A 5,292-nucleotide genomic window follows, 5' to 3' on the forward strand; every position below is an offset into this window, starting at 1 on the left:
CGAATTTTATAATTTACGAGCCTAATTTGAAAGGAAATTTCAATACCTATAATTTAATATTAGCGCTGCATTTTTTTTTTTACCTATAATTTATAAGTTAGTTATTATTTTGAATTTTTGGATTTTCGTTCTTTCGGATTTTTGGATTTTCTATCATATTTTCAGATTTTCGGATTTCTGAATTTCCGAATTTACAAAATTCCGAATTTACGAATTTTATAATTTGCGAATTGTGAATGGGGCCTAAACAGCAATCTGCGTTCAGATCGCTTACCTGAGGTGATTGACAGGCGGCGCTGTGGCTATGCGATGCATTCGTACAACCGGTCGATTTTACGTTTTTTGCGTTGATGCGATCCGTAGGTTGCGTTCACACTTGTGCGTTGGAAAATGCGTTTTTCTTTTTAAGAAACGCCATTGCGTATTTTTTTTTAGAAACGCATATTACATTTTTATATTGCTTTCAATGATTTGCACTAAATATCAATGCACAGTGCGCTTTATATGTGTTTTGTGTGTGGTTTTTTTTTCGTCATCAGGTAAAACGCACCAATGACATGGCGGCACTGGGATAAATGGACATGTGACTAAAAAATAAAATAAAAAATAAAAAAAACGCACTTCTTGCGTGTTTTTTCTACCATTAACTAGAATGAAAGGCCTTTTTTTTTTTTTTTTGGGAACGCACAGCAGATGAAGCGACTTTTCAAAAGCACAGTAACGGGAGAACAGCTTCATATCTTTTAATAGGAACAATTTTTTTATGCACTTTTGGCGCGCAGGTGCGTTGTAGAGTTTTAAAAACACACACACACATGTGAGCAGGCCCTAAGTCCAAGTGTCATAAACAATTTCCATTTTTTAAAATAAAATCCTTTTTTTTTTTTTTTTCACCCTTTCCTCATCCTTTGCATCTTCTGATCTTCTGCAGCCTGTTTGCAGCCACTTCATGCCCTTCGCCGGTGGCTGGGAGGATTTCCTGATATGGTGACAACAGTGGACCGTGCACCATGTAATATGAGTATGGAAGGGTCACTTGCAGCCCATGTGATAGCACTCCTCCCAACTTTTTGAGATGGGAATGAGGGACACCTATCAGAAAAAGTATGCAGGCATAGGACACACCCCTTGCCACGCCCCCTTAAAGGAGAATTGTACAAAAAAAATACAAAATTGGCTAAACCCACAAGTGCTTTTTTTTACCACTTTAGAAATCAGATGAAAGGTTTAGCAATGGAAAACACTTTTTGAAAGATAAAAAGTGCATTTTATATACAACTATATAGATCAGACCAAAATGAGGGACAAATGAGAAGGAATGAGGGACAGAGGGACATTGCTCCAAATCAGAGACAGTCCCTCGAAATCAGGGACAGTTGGGAGCTATGTGACAGGGTGACAACATCAGTGCAATTAGGAGACAGGGACAGAGCGTTGTCACCCTATAACAGGAAGTGCTTGGACAAGGATCTTTATTGTAGGTTTGCCAGTGGCAGCGGGTGGTCGTGGGTCGGTCTGGCAGCACTTACCCCATCTAGGTCACGGCAGGCAGCACTCCTACAGGCGACGGGCAGCGGTTTTCACCGCGTCCCCTCCTCCTCTGCATTACGGAGGCTTCCGCCATGAGTCTCCTCCCTCCTCCTAGGCGTCCAATAAGATCACCTGTCCTTTCAGCCAATGGGGTGCTGGGTCTCAGGACCTGCTTTCCTGATTGGCCGGGAGGAGCGAATATTAATATAGCGAATATTAATTTGCTACTGACACACAATTGGGTGGGCTTGGGGCGCAGAAGCTCTAAACCTTATTTTGAAGCCTATTAGAGCCTCACTATTTCCCCGGAGGAGGAAGGATACAATGTGCATATTCCCGGCAGAGGAGAGTCAGAGATGGATCACTAATCCCTCACCTGTCCATTCCCCCTCCCCCCCATCATTGTAGTCTGATCTTCCCCAACTCTCCTCTCCCCGACCTGAATTCTCCCCCCCCCGAGACCCCCGTCACAATGGCGTCACCGTCCCCTCCCCGACCCCACCACCTTCTTAAAGGGACATCCTACCATCCGCACAGGGGAATGTTCTATCTATTTCTTTCTTTCTTACTCCTGTCTATCTATTTGGTGTCCTTACTTTTCTTTTTTTTCTATCTCATATCCAAATATCTGTTATACCAGATAGATAGAGAGATAGAAAGAAAAGAAAAGAAAGAAAAGAAAAGAAAGAAAGAAAGAAAGAAAGAAAGAAAGAAAGAAAGAAAGAAAGAAAGAAAGAAAGAAAGAAAGAAAGAAAGAAAGAAAGAAAGAAAGAAAAATATTTAGATATAGGAGAGAGAGAAATAGAAAGAAAGAAAGAAAGAAAGAAAGAAAGAAAGAAAGAAAGAAAGAAAGAAAGGAAGAAAGGTAAAACTATTTAGATATGGGAGAGAGAAAGAAAGAAAGAAAGAAAGAAAGAAAGAAAGAAAGAAAGAAAGAAAGAAAGAAAGAAAGAAAGAAAGAAAGAAAGAAAGAAAGAAAGGAAGAAAGAAAGAAAGAAAGAAAGAAAGAGAAAAATATTTAGATATGGGAGAGAGAGAGAGAAAGAAAGAAAGAAAGAAAGAAAGAAAGAAAGAAAGAAAGAAAGAAAGAAAGAAAGAAAGAAAGAAAGAAAGAAAGAAAGAAAGAAAGAAAGAAAGAGAAAAAGTAAGAAAGAAAGAAAAAGAAAGGAAGAAAGAGAAAACTATTTAGATATGGGTGAGAAAGAAAGAAAGAAAGAAAGAAAGAAAGAAAGAAAGAAAGAAAGAAAGAAAGAAAGAAAGAAAGAAAGAAAGAAAGAAAGAAAGAAAGAAAGAAAGAAAGAAAGAAAGAAAGAAAGAAAGAAGAGAAAAATATTTAGATATGGGAGAGAGAGAGAAAGAAAGAAAGAAAGAAAGAAAGAAAGAAAGAAAGAAAGAAAGAAAGAAAGAAAGAAAGAAAGAAAGAAAGAAAGAAAGAAAGAAAGAGAAAAAGAAAGGAAGAAAGAGAAAAATATTTAGATATGGGAGAAAGAAAGAAAGAAAGAAAGAAAGAAAGAAAGAAAGAAAGAAAGAAAGAAAGAAAGAAAGAAAGAAAGAAAGAAAGAAAGAAAGAAAGAAAGAAAGAAAGAAAGAGAAAAAGTAAGAAAGAAAGAAAAAGAAAGGAAGAAAGAGAAAACTATTTAGATATGGGCGAGAAAGAAAGAAAGAAAGAAAGAAAGAAAGAAAGAAAGAAAGAAAGAAAGAAAGAAAGAAAGAAAGAAAGAAAGAAAGAAAGAAAGAAAGAAAGAAAGAAAGAAAGAAAGAAAGAGAAAGGAAGAAAGAGAAAAATATTTAGATATGGGAGAAAGAAAGAAAGAAAGAAAGAAAGAAAGAAAGAAAGAAAGAAAGAAAGAAAGAAAGAAAGAAAGAAAGAAAGAAAGAAAGAAAGAAAAATATTTAGATATAGGAGAGAGAGAAAAAGAAAGAAAGAAAGAAAGAAAGAAAGAAAGAAAGAAAGAAAGAAAGAAAGAAAGAAAGAAAGAAAGAAAGAGAAAACTATTTAGATATGGGAGAGAGAAAGAAAGAAAGAAAGAAAGAAAGAAAGAAAGAAAGAAAGAAAGAAAGAAAGAAAGAGAAAAAGTAAGAAAGAAAGAAAAAGAAAGGAAGAAAGAGAAAAATATTTAGATATGGGAGAAAGAAAGAAAGAAAGAAAGAAAGAAAGAAAGAAAGAAAGAAAGAAAGAAAGAAAGAAAAATATTTAGATATAGGAGAGAGAGAAAAAGAAAGAAAGAAAGAAAGAAAGAAAGAAAGAAAGAAAGAAAGAAAGAAAGAAAGAAAGAAAGAAAGAACGAAAGAAAGAAAGGAAGAAAGAGAAAACTATTTAGATATGGGAGAGAGAAAGAAAGAAAGAAAGAAAGAAAGAAAGAAAGAAAGAAAGAAAGAAAGAAAGAAAGAAAGAAAGAAAGAAAGAAAGAAAGAAAGAAAGAGAAAACTATTTAGATATGGGAGAGAGAAAGAAAGAAAGAAAGAAAGAAAGAAAGAAAGAAAGAAAGAAAGAAAGAAAGAAAGAAAGAAAGAAAGAAAGAAAGAAAGAAAGAAAGAAAGAGAAAAATATTTAGATATGGGAGAGAGAGAGATAGAAAGAAAGAAAGAAAGAAAGAAAGAAAGAAAGAAAGAAAGAAAGAAAGAAAGAAAGAAAGAAAGAAAGAAAGAAAGAAAGAAAGAAAGAAAATATTTAGATATGGGAGAGATAAAAAAAAAATGATAAATGGATAGATAGATAGAGAAATAAGGAGATAACAGATATTTAGATAGAGGTAGAAAGAGATAGATAGATAGATAGATAGATAGATAGATAGATAGATAGATAGATAGATAGATAGATAGATAGATAGATAGATAGATAGATAGATAGATAGATAGATAGATAGATAGATAGATAGATAGATAGATAGATAGATAGACACACAACTGGGTAGGCTCGGGGCAGAGCCTCACGTGCTTCAAAAAAAAAAACACCCCCTCCATTGAAATCCATGTGTCCGGCACCCCGCATGTAGATTAGGGTAACCAGACACATGGATAGGGACGTCAACCTGATAGAACACCTTTGGGATGAATTAGAGAGGAGACTGCGAGCCAGGCCTTCTAGTCCAACATCAGTGCCTGACCTCACAAATGCTCACAAGCCCATGTGACAGGGTGACAACACAGGTGCACAGTTGGGAGACAGGGATGGAGCGTTATCACCCTATAACAGGAAGTGCTTGGAGAAGGATCCTTATGGCAGGATCACCAGGAACTGTTGATTAACAAATATATTCAAATTGTGATACACCAACATGGATCCATAGTCAAAAGTTTTTGTTTTTTTAATCATGTAGGGATGGGTTAAAACCCCCGGCCAGGTTAGGGAGGATTTTCCTTCACTTTCTTTCCCAAAGACACAACCGGAAGTTAGAGGAAATCTCCCAAAGTCAAGGGAATTGCCCTCTTATGGTTGGCCGTACGCGTGTTTCGATAAACGATCGATTTATTTTCAAATCGATCTCTTCCAATAGGAACAATCGATCTGTAGTTGACAACCCAAACAACCAATACGCCACCCACAGGGAAGTGGATTTCAATTGATAATAAAGATTTTGATCGAAACTGGGGATCATAAAGTTATTGATCGCATCTCTGTTTTCCACCATGCAATCCCAGAATCCAGTTGACCGAAATCCGATCATATTCATGAAAGTGCTGCCGATCAATGTAAAAGGTTTGATCATTTTACTTACCTGACCAATCGGGTTTCGTGGTGGGCTATACGCGCTTTGATAA

At 36.0% G+C, this 5,292-nt stretch overlaps 1 long non-coding RNA gene across 1 annotated transcript; it reads left to right on the forward strand.

Annotated features, from left to right (window-relative positions):
* Positions 1–2,034: 2,034 nt before the first annotated feature.
* On the forward strand, positions 2,035–4,078 carry LOC141116853 (uncharacterized). The gene is made up of 2 exons (XR_012237061.1): positions 2,035–2,395; positions 2,680–4,078. It is a non-coding gene; the product is annotated as an uncharacterized lncRNA (long non-coding RNA).
* Positions 4,079–5,292: the final 1,214 nt, after the last annotated feature.

Source organism: Aquarana catesbeiana, linkage group LG13, assembly GCF_042186555.1.
Source record: "Aquarana catesbeiana isolate 2022-GZ linkage group LG13, ASM4218655v1, whole genome shotgun sequence".
In the NCBI taxonomy this organism is placed as follows: domain Eukaryota; kingdom Metazoa; phylum Chordata; class Amphibia; order Anura; family Ranidae; genus Aquarana; species Aquarana catesbeiana.